This window comes from Varanus komodoensis, unplaced genomic scaffold (genome assembly GCF_004798865.1).
Source record: "Varanus komodoensis strain SLA01 unplaced genomic scaffold, ASM479886v1 scaffold82, whole genome shotgun sequence".
In the NCBI taxonomy this organism is placed as follows: Eukaryota; Metazoa; Chordata; class Lepidosauria; order Squamata; family Varanidae; genus Varanus; species Varanus komodoensis.
This window is the reverse complement of record NW_025336508.1, coordinates 923,960-937,831: the sequence shown is the minus strand read 5'-3', so window position 1 is coordinate 937,831 and position 13,872 is coordinate 923,960. Positions and strand designations below refer to the sequence as shown.

The window sequence follows — 13,872 nt, the reverse complement described above, 5'->3', positions numbered from 1 at the left end:
CAAATGTTCGGCTCGACATCAGCTGGGACGCGATCTTGGCCAGGGAGATGAGGGGCTGAGCCAGGGAGGACAGCTCTGCTTTGTGGCTGCCCAGCTGCCCGGCTGTCGGTCCCTTTGCCCCTCTTCTTCGTGTCATCGCTGTCACCTTTGGGGGCTTTGGAGCTCGGTTGGCAACTGGAGAAACTTTCCAGGGCAGACCCCCAGACGTGGCTCTGCTGAGAACGAAAGCTCGGCCGTGGCCAGCTGCCCCCTTCGTTTCCTAAGGATCTCCCTGCGCCCCATGCGTGACCCAGAGGTATCCTGGGAGAAGCAGCTGGGATCACGGAGAGGCTGTCCCTTCCTTCAAAGTACTCCCAAGCAGCCAGTTAAAAACCGAGCAAGTGGGAGCTGCAAGATTCCCCCCCCCCCCCCGAAGGGCCCCATCGTGCATGCCTGAGGTCTGGGTGGCTTCTCCGTGCCTCCCCCCTGCGATCGAAGGGTATGGGATGGGGCATTCATGGCAGCTGGCTTGAATGGGGCTGGCGTTCCATTGGAATCCGTTTTGGTTGTCAGGTTGGTTTTAAATTTTGTGGACTGAAATCAGATACTGCAATTTATTATCATGTGTTTGCTTTGGGATTTTGCAAATTCTTGTGAGCCACACCCAGAGCTTCAGCGATTGGGCAGTATGGAAAGAAAGAAAATCGATGGACAGAAATCCCAGTCCAGTTGCTTAGCAGTGTAAGTCACGCTAATGGGGCAGCTCAGAACCTTCTGACCCCACAAATGGGATGGCTCGGGACCTTCCGACCCCAGACCTTCCGCAGGCCGGCGGGGCTCTGCCACTCAGCTAACCATCCTGAGACCGAGCCGAGCCTCAGCCTAGTGGGGACGTGGGCCAGTGGCTGAGCTGCTCAGCAAGGCTCCCTGCCAGTTTCCAATGTCCCGGAGTCCCCGAGTGGCCCAGGCCATGGGACTGTCTCTCAGCCCGGCACGCGGGCACCGGGACACGCAGGGACATGACTCCTGCAAGGGCCTTGACAAATAAGAAGCGGCTGCCTTTGCTGTGTGTGCAGGCGGCACTTGGTTCAGCACAGAAGGGGCTCAGCTGTTGCTGTATTTCTTACATCAATATCCCACCTTTTCCCTTCAAGGAACTTAAGGGGGCTTACACGGTTCTCCTGCTGTTCTCAATCTTACCCTCACAGCAACAGCCCTGTGAGGGAGGCTGGGCTGAGAGCCTGGGCCCGGCCCAGTCTCCCGGTGGGCTCCAGGGCTGAGCGGGACTCGACCCCGGAGCTCCTGGCTCCCAGCCCAGCGCTCGCCGCCACTGCACCGAGCGGGTGGGCCAGCATGCCGCCAGAAAGGGCGAGGGCTCCCCGTTTGGGGGCCCTCTTCCCTGCCTCCTGGAGGGATCCCCCCTCGGGCAGCCCGGCACCGCGCTGGACCCCCGCGCATCGCCTTTCCCCATCCTCTCCACGGGGAGGCAAGCGCCGCAGCTGGAGGGGCTCCTGTGCCGAAGGCCCCAGGCCCAGCCCTGGAAGCATCGGGGGGGGGGCGTGGGGAGGGCCCTCCGGGAGCGCGGCGCGCAGAGTCACCCGGCTGCTTGAGGGGCTGCTCCGCGCCCCTGCCCAGCGCGCCCGGCTTGGCCGACGCCTCCTGGCGGCCCCGCGCCCCGCGAGCGCCTCCCTGCGGCCCGTCCGGAGACGGAGCCCCCCCGGGCCCGGGCCGCGCAGCCCCCCACCCCCCCCGCGCTGGCGGCATCTTATCTGCGCGCAGAGCTATAAATAGGCGCGCTCAGTGGGAGGTATTTTGGCTGATGCACCCGCAGTTGTGCGCTGCGGCGAGAGATTTAAAAATACCTCCCCGCGAGCGCGCAGCGACAGAAACGGGGGGGGCGCTCCCTCCCCGGGGCGCGTGTGCCGGGTGCCCGCGTCCCGGCGAGCGCGCGAGGCAGCTTGCTTGCTTCCCGCTGCCAGAGCCGCTCTGTGCTGCCACCGCGCCGGCAGCTGCCTGCTTTTCCTCGCGCCTAATTCCCACGTAACCGGGTTTGATCTCGGCAGACAGGACCGGGGCCGCTTGGAGGCCGGGGGATGCAGGCTCATGCTCCTGGGCAGACGGGACGGGCCGGAGAGGGCGAGCGTGGCTGCAGGGAAGGGGCCTGCGTGGCGGCCCCCCAGCTTCTCGGGCCAAAGGAGGGGTCGATCTGCTCTGAGGCCCCTCTTCCTCCGAAGACCGTGTGCTGCGAACAAGCACATGTGAAGGTTCCCTTGGCGCTCCTGATTTCAGCCAGAAGGCGGTCCAAATGCACGGGGGCCTTCAGTCGCGCCCTAGAGATCAGCGTGGGCTAATTAGAGGCGCAGACTGCACATGCCATTAATCACAGCCCCCCCCTTCCCCCCCTCCGTAAAACAGCACTCTGTGTGTGCGAGTGTGACAGCTACGGCAACAGCACGGTGCTGCTTGTGTCGCCGGGATGTTCTGGGCCGTGGGGGTCCACATGAGTGGTGGCGGATGGGCCACGGATGTGTGGCCGGGCAAGGCGGCGGCCCTCGATGGCGAGCGACGCCTGCATCAGAGCTGGGACTCCTAATGGGCCGCGTTGAGCCTGGTGACGGCTTGGCTCCCCCATCCCGCCCTTCGATCCGTGGCCGAATCCTCCAGTAGGGCAGAACGACCCCTCCCTGCAACCCTGGGGAGCCACGGCTGCCAGCCCGTGCGAGCACGCGGGGCCAGATGGGCCGAGAGCCCCGGCCCTTGGGCCGCTCAGGATCGCCTAAAGGGGATGCGCTCCAGGGATCCCTCCCAGAGAACGGGAGCCTGCAGACTCGCATCGCACTGGCCCTCCCTGCCCTGGTGCCCCACAGATGCGCCGGGCGGCATCTTGTTTGGCCTGATGTTCCCAGCCAGCATGGCGCTCGATCTCATTGCTGGAGACGCTAGGAGTTGTAGGCCAGTCATCTGCAGGGCAGCAGGGTGGGATTGGCTGTGTTAGGCTCTTTACCCTCATGGCTGGGCCACGGTGGTGCAGGAGGAGAGGAGAGGAGAGGAGAGGCTCTGTGACACTGGGCCAGTCTGGCCTGTGAAACAGGATGGGGAGGAAGGAGATCTCCAGGTGCTCACTCGATCAGCCATGCTGCAAGCGGCCTCTGGGGTTAGAAGCCACCCACCCAGCGAGCGCCGTGCCGCCTACGTGGCTCCGGAGGGCTCAGGGAGCCGCTGGCCCTGCCACCGCTCTGGTGCTCCGGCTCAGACCTGCAGCTGGCTGGGCGATGTGGCCAGGGCACGCATGCTGCGGGTGCAGGGGGCCGAGGTCGCTCCCAGGCGCCGCCGGCCACTGAAACCGATCCACTCGGCCGCACGTGGAAGGCAGCCGGCCGCAGGAGTCTGGGTGTCGGGAAAAGTCAGGGGCTGGGGGGCTGGGGGTGAGAAGGCGCCCGCCCATCGGGTCGCTGGACTAAGGGACGAACGTGGGCAGGGACAAGCGAGAGGCTCTCGGGATGTGGCCAGGCGCCCGCTGCCGCCCGCCCGGCTGCCTCTGCGTTGGGGGCCCGCAGCAGCTGCCGCGCGAGCTCCAGCACATATCGTACATTCCCTGGGCTTCTTGGGGCCGTGACGTACGTCGCCCGTCCCTGCGCCTGTTGGAGGATGGGCACGAGCGGCGCTGGGAGGCCAGGCCAGGCGAGGCGGGCAGTGGCCACCGGGGGCCCCGCTCAGGCAGATGAGGTGACGGGCCGCACCCGCTCTCCCCGGCCCCGCTAGGCACGGGCTCCTTCGGCTAGCTGGGCAGTGCGGCCGGCAAACAGGGCGGGCTGCGGGGTTTCCGCTTAGCTTTGTCAGTGCAACCCGAGACCCTTCTTCCCGGAGAGGGCTGGCACTTGAGAATAATCTTCCTCATCATGTGCCTCATTTGAGCTCGTCTCCAGAGACACGCCTGACCTTGTTCGCACCACCGCTGGCTCCCTGCAGCGCTCGCTGGGAACCCAGCCCGGAAACCAGTTTTCAGTGGGGAGAATACACCCGCTGAGGTGCAAAGAGGCTTTTTCCTCCGAGCGAAGCGCCTCTCGGCATTCCAGATACTTTCCCTTCTGCCTGCTGCTCCTTCTGGAAGGAGCCAGTGCAGGGTGTTAGGCCCGGAAGCCCAACTAGCGCCAGGGGAAAGGCCACCTCACCTGGTCCGGTCTCCTCCCCCTAAGCTTTTCCTGGTTTCCTGGATTGGACGCTCTTCCACGCCATCTTAAAAGGGCGAAATGTCCTGCCTTTGTCTCCAGTCCTTTGCTTTCCCTTTCTGTCCCTTTTGGTCGCCCTTGATCTCATCTGAAGGTTCAGTGCATTTCTCACAGTGGGGCCCCCGATGCCTGCGGGAAGCCCCCCCCCCCTCGCTGCCCCCCAGCAATGGACATGGATGGGCTTCAGTCCATTCCATCCGGTGAGCCGGTCACAGACTTGGACACACCGCAAAAAGACCCATTGACATCAGTGGGACTTGAGTTTGTCATGAGCAGCCTCAGTCCCATTGATTTCAGTGTGTCTATGTCTGGCTCCTGCCTGCGATTTGGATTGCAAGGATGTGCAAAAGCCACACACAGTCTCCTCTCCTCTCCCTTAGTTTAGTTTAGTTATTATATTTATATTCCACCCTTTTCCTTTCAAGGAACGCAAGGTAGCTTACCTAATTCTCCTCCTCTCAAGCTCATCCACACAGCAACCCTGGGAAGTAGGCTGGGCGAAGAGTTTGTGACCGGCCCAAGTGCTCCCAGTGAGCTCCCAGTGAGTGCTCAGTGGCTGAGCAGGGACTAGAAGGCACATCGCCCGAGTCCCAGTCCTGTGCTCTCAGTCACTGCACCACACTGGAATATGTTGCAGTATTTCAGCCTGGATCAACCCAGATTTCCGTCCTGCTGGGCTGTCCCTGCTCCTGCAGTGGCTGCTTTTTCACTTACAAGGTCTCCAGTATCGAAAAGCAATATGACTGTCCGGATGCGACCTTGAAAGTTGCCCCCCTATGCCAGAACTCTTGGTAACTCCACTTCTGACCCCCAACTCCATTTTAGCTATTTTCCCGTGTGCTCCCCCCGTGCAGCACATCTCCTGATTTGCCTGCAAGATCCAGGGTGCGATCGCCAGCGCCTTCCGCAAAGCAGATCTCGGGCAGCAGACCTTGGGATGCCTCTCCGTGTGTGAAGCCTTGAGGGACAGCCGCTTGCCATGTCGTAGGATCCTTGCAGGAGGCGACTTAGCACGCCACTGATTCCTGCTTAATGCAGGACTCAAGGCGCCCATCCAGATTCCGACCCGACCCGACCCGACCCCGCTCAGCTACCAAGTTTAGGCAGGAGCTGGCACTTCAGGCTATCCAGAACCTTCCTGAGTGGAAGGTTCTTCTTTCGTCCATGGTTGATGGGCTTCCGCAGAATATCACAATTCCCCAGAGCACATGATAATCCTTGACTTCAGATATGCCCCAGCTTTCAATGTAAAGAACAGTGAAGTAATTCATGTTGGGGTAGAGAAATCCAACATTTAGGCTGGTAGGATCTGGGCCAGAAGTGACGGATCAGGAAATGTTCTTGGGGTTTTGAGGAACAGCTGGATGAGAATCTTGACCTGGAGTGTTGTTGTTGTGAAAATAAATGTACTAACACACTGTGGCACCACCTATATTACGGTTCTGATCACCAGCATAAAAATGGGCATTGCAGAATAGGAAAAACAGCAGAAAAGGATCAAAGGGGCCAGAGCAACTCCATATAAGGAAACATCTGGAATTGTTTAGTTGTAAAGGAGGCATGATAGAAATTTAGAAAATTATGCATTGTGTACAAAAAGTGACTAACCGACATTCTTCTTCGTCTGCCATAAGAACCCAAATTGCTCAGCCAATGAAAGTGATCTGAGGGAAATTCAAGGCCAATAAAAGGAAGGTACTTCCTTACACAGCACCTAGTTCACAAATAATTCCTGCAGTATCTTTCAAATGGTCAAGCGTCAACAAGGGAAATGCATATTCTCTATTGGCTTAATGGCTAAAATCGGCACTGCTTGCACAATTTCCCATATCTACACCTAATAGTTTGGATTCCAGCTGCTTGCGTTGGGGGATGCGTGGGGGTTGCTGGTTCCTCCCCACCCTTGCAGAATCCACAGCAGCTTTGGGACTGCTGGCGGGGGGCTCAGAAGGGATGGAGACTGCTGACCTGCCTGTGCAAGCAGAAATTCCATGGGCTCACCAAGCAGGATCCCTGGATCGGAGCCACTGACTCAAATGTGTGCCAAAAAGAGTGGACAAGTCCGTCCATTGTGCTTGTCTTCATTTCTCGTTTCCCAAACCTAGGTGCGATTCTTCGCAAACATGGAGATCTTTTGAAATAACTTCTCAAGAAAATGTGCGTACATGTTGGAGCGTGTTTCTTCTAACACCTGCATTGTACAGGTGTGCAGTTTTCTCAACCTGTCTTTTGTTAAGCAGTAGCACAATCAAGCATGGCAGCCCAATCAGAGCTTGGTTGGATGATCACATTGGACCTGGGGCGTGATCTGCCTGTTCTCTGGCAGAGAGGAAGAAGCACAGCCATCCCACGGATGGGTGGGAATTCACCATTTTCCTACATCCCTCATCTCTACAATTTAAGCAAGCTTTGGAAGTGACATTGGTTATTTTACATTTAGAGTCCCAATTTACATTTTGCAAGAATGAGCTGGCGTAGACAAACCAAGACCGATAGAAATGTCTTTCTCAGACCGAGATCCAAAAACCAGTGTGAATAGGCTGCAGGTAAAACTGGCCAGGAGCCAATGAGAAAACCAATTTGGACATATTTTTCTCTCTTGCTTCCCCCAACCCAGAGTTCTGAGCCTAAAAAGAGAAGAAATAAGCAATCCAAAGTTGCATTCAAGAGAGACAGGCTTCATTCTATTTCTTTCAGCAAAGTACGAGGTTTTCTGGTAGCACCTTTCTCGGATTGCATACAATGCACAGCCTGGAGGGCCTTCTCTGCGGTGGCGCCCCATCTGTGGAATGCGCTCCCCAGAGAGGTCTGCCTGGCACCATCATTATATGTTTTTCGGCGCCAGGTTAAAACCTTCTTATTTAATCAATGTTTTAATATGTTTTAATATTGAATTTTATTATTACATTTGCAGACAGAGTGGGTCGTCAATTTATTTATGCTGTTAGCCGTCCAGAGAGGTTAGTGATTGGACGGCATACAAATTCCATAAATGAATGAATGAATGAATGAACGAATGAACTGTACAGACAGACCCAATCCCCTGGGAACGTCTCCTGCACAAGCTCACCGGAATGCACATGGTGGGCCTGTCGTGAGCAGAGCCGGCTGGAGCCGAGGGTCAGACTAGATGGCCCAGGAGGCCCCTTCTGACTCGCTCTGTTTCTTTGTTTCTGTGGCGTAGGCCAACCCAGAGAGCATGGGACCAGGCGTCTAATTCTGCCAGTTCCTCATGCGGACTATTTTGACACGGAGGGCTGGGCGACCGGGAAGGCTCGCTCGAGGACTCCGGCATGTTAAGCAGCGAGTGATGAGCAGGCTGGGTCACACGCCCCGCATTTCTGTCTGCTGCGCGGATGGCTTGGAAGTGCAAACAGCCCTGCGATCGCCAAGGCATTTCTCGGCTCCGTGCCACGAGGCCCCTGATGCTGCAGGGACACTCTGAGCTTGGTCGTTCAGTTCACGGAAAACAGGATTGGGTTTCGGCCTGCCTGCCTGTAGTAAACACGCCACTCACCCTTCTGGAATTGGGCCTGACTTTCCCTTTGCATGTGCATTTATGGGAAGAGGCCGCATTTAGTGACTAAGCATTACCTTTTGCATGCAAAGCATCTCTGCTTCGGCCCCGCGCACCTCCAGCACAAGCGATCCCGCTGGCAATGCATGATGGGAACAGGCCCTTGATGCTGTGCATTTAAGCGGTATATTCATCCATCTATCTAGATCTAAGCAGTTTAAGAAGTCAAAAGCTGCAGTGCAGAAACATACTTAATACAAAATCATTGACACTGTTCGTGATAAATTGCTGTTATGTCCGTGGTTCCGCACAGTTCCGTATTCAGAGAACTGGTTGCTCATTTGTGTTCTCTGCTAGGGCATCTTGCAGAGATACCAACCCATATTGATTGTTTTAATATGGGTTTTATTGTTGATTGGTTAAGATTTTGACCAGGATGTTGTGTTTTATTCTGTTTTGTCTTATTGTTAAACTGTCCTGAGACCCCAGGAAGAGATGGTCTTACATTTTTTTGAATTAAATAAATAAATAAGGCAACCCGCCTTAAGCGCCGTGGAATATTCTGGGAAATGTGCCTGCGGGAATTCCGGGGATTTGCCCCTGGTTGCCGGGCCCACACTGGCTAGAGAGGCGCATGGGTTCAGGATGACATGGGGGTGCGACTTGTTTGAGAGTGGAGGAACCGGTTTTGGACAGAAGAGAAGTGGGGGTCTGAAGCTTCGCCTGGAAACTGGAAACTGAAGGGGAGCGATGGCGGTTCCTCAGTCTGAGGGGAAATTGCTTCCTTCTACTACCTTATCCCTGAATTACACACAACAAAACCAAAATGCTAATCAGTGCTGCTCAGCCCCTGTTTTTGTTTAAGGAAACTCCCCAAAAAGTGCTCAGAGAATCGTATAATGGTAGAGCTGGGAGGAGCCAGGGGGCAGTTAGGTCCAAGACCCTGCCCCACGCTGGCTGTTGCCCATGCCTGTGGTTCAATGCACCTCCTTAACTTAAGGTGCACACTAAGACCTAGAAAAGGACCATAATGCCCCCCCAAGCTCATATTTTTAAAATTAAAATACTTTCCCCTTCTGTGTTGAGGGCTCCAATTAACCCTTCTCCCATTTTTAAAAATTATATCCACGTTTGACTTAAAATTAATTCAGTTGCAATTGTATGCATACCTACCTGGGAGTAAATACCATGGAGTCATAGGGTTTACTTTTGCGTACAGTAAAGCATAGCATAGCTGTGCCACTGCTTGAAACACCACACCTCATGGAGGGCTGTGCTAAAAACACTTCTGTGTTAGGCACTGATCCAGAATTAATCAGCCAAGGTTTTACTGAATTTTGTATTAAGCAAATTGTTCCATCCTTCTACCTGTTCTATTTCTCTGTCACTGTTCTGAAAACTCCATGTTGGAATATGAGGCAGACAATAAATGAAGAAAATAGATGAATAAAACAGATAATAAAATAGATGAAGAAGCATTGGGTTGTATTGTGTGGCTGCAGTGCCGGCCCAGTTGCCTGGGAGGGGGTGCCAGTCAACTCAGTGAGGCTTACTTCCAAGTAGACCTACATAGGATTGCAGAAAACCTGCAAGGTGCAGTCATATGGGTGGCCCCCCATTGTTCACGTACTGCAAACCTGGAGGCATATGAGCTTCCTATGCAGGGCAGGGGGCTCTGGGAAGACCACCCTTGTTTCCCCATTTCAATCCATCAAGCTGGGCCAATTTGGAAGGGGGCAAAGGATGCTGGAGAGACCCCGGGGTTCCTAAATTTATTTTTTATTAGATTTATATCCCATTTTTTCATTACAACGAACTCCGAGCAGCTTACACAAGCCTCATGTAAGCTGTTCAAATGCCCTCGGGCGGCCGTTGGCGCCCTCCCTGAAAGCAATCTCATTTCAGCCTGGCTTTGCTTGCGCTTTCTTCTCGGCGCTTAGAGGCCCTCGTTCTGCCCGGCTCTGCAGGCGCACCGTGTGTGTTGACTGAAAACGCGGCTTTCTGCACACCTGTGTTGGCTTCGTGCTGGTGCTTGAGGCCGCTCACCTGGGGATAAGCGAGACCTGTTGCGCACGGGACCGATGTCTGTGGAGGCGTCTGTGAAATGGGCCCAGGGTGGGCTCAGACCCCGCGAGGGAAGATGCCCCCCGTCTGCCCACAGTGACCGCTCGGCTCCGCTTCCGGCTGCCCCGCCACTGTAATTAGGTCAGCAATTCATCTGCGTAGAAATTAGCATCTCGCCCTTCTCGCACCCCAGCTCCGTCTGGAACAGCTCGGCTCGCAGCGGTTCAGAGCGCCGGCAAATACGCACGGAGGCCTCCCTCTGAGCGAGACGGCCGAGATCATCCAGGGCACCGCCGTCCTGCAGAACGGGCCGGACTGTGCCAAGGGCCAAGAAAGGGAGCGGCGCTTTCTGAAAGGAAGAAGGCAGCCCGGCGACTGTCCTTCTGCGGGGGGAAGACCCCGCGGTTACATGGACTTGCCTCTGCCCCCGATGACGTGGCTCTTGGAAGGCAGAAAGCGAGGTTAAATGAGCAGAGAGGAGACGCGGCCATCCTTGCATTTGCGGGGCTGCCGTTTAGGAAGAGGGGCAGTTCTGCACTCCCGGGGGTGGGTGCTGCATGGAAAGGGCATCGTTTCCTTTTTGCAATACCTGGACCCTAAGGTAGGCCTTAGACACGTCTCCCTTTGCAGGCTGGGACACCCTGGCTGGCCTGGGGCCACGCTTGCAAGAAGCCGGAAGGAAGGAAGCGGGGCTTTCCTGTTTTTTGTGTAAACCAGCTTCTTCCGTTTGCTTTCTAGGCTGACTTATGTTCTCTGGGGCCATCTCTGGGTTGCTTTCCCACCTGCCAACATTCATTATAATACGGGGGACTCCGGGTAAACCCTTTCAAAGGCTGGAAGGACGCTTTGCCGAGTAGCTCTCGATTCCTACGGGCTGTTTTTGAACTGTGAGTGGAGGCAGGCAGTGTGGCCTGCTCAGCACAGAGGCCAGGGGGACCTCGCTTCAAATCCTCTGGTGGCCAGGAATCCACCAGCTCAAGCTGGACTGGTCAAAATGGTGCTGCCTGACCTACCTCGCAGGATGGTTGTAAAGATGAAATGGGAGGAAGGTGTGTCCTGCCCCGAGCTTCTTAGAGGTCAAAACGGATGCATGCTTGAAAACGCATGAATTAAATTAAATGCCACTAAGCGGGACTCACTGAGTGCACTTCTCTGTTTCAATCCCAGTTATGAAAAATCCACCTGCCGGGAGGAAGGACGTCTGAGCCAGCATCTCTCTCTGGGGTCACACTCTCTGTGTCCTTGTGCTCCATAGCCTCGTTCCACGGTTATTAAATCCAGCCTTATCTGGGCTGGTTGCAAACAGTTGTCCTCGCCTCCTTCCAGCCCAAGGTTGCCCGACTGCTCCCGGTTTCTCCACTTCCTGCCCCGGCAGATTTGGCTTGAAGCCGGAGCTGCTCTGTGGGGAGAGAGGCAACCTGCCAGGGGCGAGTGGACCGTGTCCCCTGTGGAGAGGTTTGCTTCGGTGGCTGCCGCCTCTGCCCTTCCGTAGGACTCCTTGCCGGGCGCGTGTGTGCGTGCACGCACACGCCGGTGTTCTTCTCTTTGCACGTCTTAATAATGCATGCAGGATGCGAGCGAGAGCTGAAATTTTAGAGCAAGGGCTGACCTGACGGATTTCGCCGATCAGCCCGGTCAGCTGCGTGCGGCAGACCCGTGGAGGAGGTAATGGTTCCCAGGTTCGAGCAAACACCAGTTATTTTTGGGCTCCGATTCCTCAGAAGCAAAGGGACAGGCCCCGGGGCAAGGCTCTGGCTCGGCTCTCCTCCGGGCCTTGGAAATGCAGGACCGAAAGCGGGCCAACTCTGCGCTCGGCCGGGGCCGCCCCGCTGCCGGGGACGGGGCAGGCGCCGCTCAGTCCCTATGCTCGGGCCCTGCAGTTAATGGCATGAAACGTCCCCCGCCGTGCCACGATCGGGCCCCGCATCTGCCCTCCCGTGTGCGCGTCCAGGGCCTGAATGGCGCGGCCTCGCTGGGCCGCCACGGCACGCACGGCGCCAGCCGCACTCATGCTGCGCAACGGCTGGTGCGGCGCCAAAGGCGCGCGGCGCTCAGCCCCGGGCCACCGCAAGGCTGCCTGCATCGCCCTGCAGAGCGTCCCCCAGCCGTGGGCGGGCTGAGGGCTGCAGGGGCGTGGCCAAAGGCGAAGGGGGCGGGGCGCGCTGGCACAGGGCCGCAGCCGAGCAAGCCCGCAGCCTTGCGCTCGGCAGCCCGGAATTCCGCTTTCGGGGAGGCACTGCGATCTTCCCGAAAGGAAAAAAACGCGGTGCAAAAGCGGCTGGTGCTTTGGGGGAGGAGCAGGGGTGTGGCCACCGGGGGAGCCCCGAGGGCCGGGTTGGGCTCTGGGGGGCCCAGTCTGGCTGCCGTGCCCGGGGGGACCCAGCCCTTCGGTCGCCAGGGCAGTTGGTGGCCTGGGCACCGCCTCCAAAAGGAATGCCCCCTCCAGGCTGGGGACGGGCCCCCTCTTCCCCTTCTGGGTGCGAGCAAGTGGGGCGCAGGAGGAAGGGGGTGCAGCCGGCAAAGCCCTTGAAGAAGCGATGCGAGGGCGAGGGGTGTGGAGGGAGGGGGCAGCCCCCCGCCCATAATCGCTCCAAGGACAGCGCGTGCGTGTGCTCCAGCCCATCCTTCTCGCGGCCCCCGCGGCCTCTGGCCTCTCCGGGAGGGGATGCGGGGGGCGCGCTGGCTGCGGAAGAACCCGTGCAGCGGCGAACGATGGGCCTCCAGCTCGGGCCTCCCCGCTGCACCCAGCATGCTGGGGGGGGGGGGGGCTGCTGCGTGCACGTGTGCCCCGGCGCTCGCCCCTCCAGCTGCAGCGTGGGACGGATGCTGGCCCACCTTGCAGGGTCGTGCTGTGCATGAAATTAGCAAGATCTCCTGGGCGCTTTCCCTCAAGTCCCCTTGCACCGTGGCGTAACCCCCTCGCTTTCTTGGCCTGCCCCAATCCGAGCCTCCGCCTGAGCTGAGGGAGGCACGGTGCTGCTTTTGAAAGCGGAGGTTGTTCCTGGGACCAAGTCCTGAGCTGCTTGTTGGGATCCGAGCTTGTGCGGGACTCGGCCAGTTCCATCGGAGGGAGGGGGACTTAAAATGATGGGGGTTGTTGCGTGTCCAGTGCAGAGCGTGAAAGACACGCCCTGGTAGGAACCTGCCTGCAGCGGTTAAAATGATGAATGGTGAGAAGAGGGTGAATGGAAGGAAGCACATCATTTTGACGCCCACAGGGCTTCTTGGAGCATTGGCAGCGAGCTCTGAATGAACAAAAGCCTGAATGTTGGCACTTGAGACCTGACTAAATGGTGGAATTAATTGCCACGGGGTGCAGTTGCACCATGAGCGAGTGAGCAAGGTTTAGAGAGGTGCACGAGGCCTAAATACTATGCTAGGTCAGAATGGAGCCTCCATATCTCCAGGCAGTTTAGCTTCCTGTGCCAAATATGGGGTGGGGGGGAATGTAAGAAGTCCCTGGCATGTCGCTCGGCTTACGGACTTGGCCTTTGCTTCCCTCGAAGCACCGGGAGGTGCCGACACCGTCAGCACGGCCTTGAAATTCCACGCTAAAGAGGCACTTTGGGGCTTCCCTGGAGGCGTTTGGGCGAGCCCTGGGGGTCACAGCCTGCCAGCGGAAGGAACGCTTGGCCTGGCCCGCCCTGGGGACCCTGGCCGGCCGAGCCCCTCGTCTCAGTAGCCCTCGGCCCACTTGGCCCGGCCTCCCTGGTGGTTCCGGCCATTCCTAGAGGAAGCCACCAGATTTCCAGCAAAAAGAACAGAGCCGGACATCCGAGCAGGCCTTGTGGCTGCCCTGTGACCCGGCCGTGCCCGTCTCCGCTCCATATACGGCCGGGAGTGAGGGCTGGGAAGAGCATGGCGGGAATGCCAGGCATTTGCGGCATTCCTCGTCCCGCTGCTGCCTCAGCTCGCTTTCCTCTCCGTTTCCCATTAATTCGGAACATGAGCTGGGCGTCGCACACAGAGAGAATCCGATGTTCTGAGCGTCACCTCCTGGGAACACGCGTTCCTGCGCATGAGATAATGCTGTGCGCAGCGCCACCGTCCCCGGCTCCCGCAGGCCACCTCGTCCCCACATGT

General features: G+C 57.7%; 1 protein-coding gene across 3 annotated transcripts in view; it reads left to right on the top strand.

Moving 5' to 3' along the window:
• Window positions 1–13,872, top strand: part of LOC123036804 (LIM domain containing preferred translocation partner in lipoma) — a 221,842-nt gene that overhangs the window by 41,626 nt on the left and 166,344 nt on the right. The gene's annotated exons all lie outside the window — the stretch shown is intronic.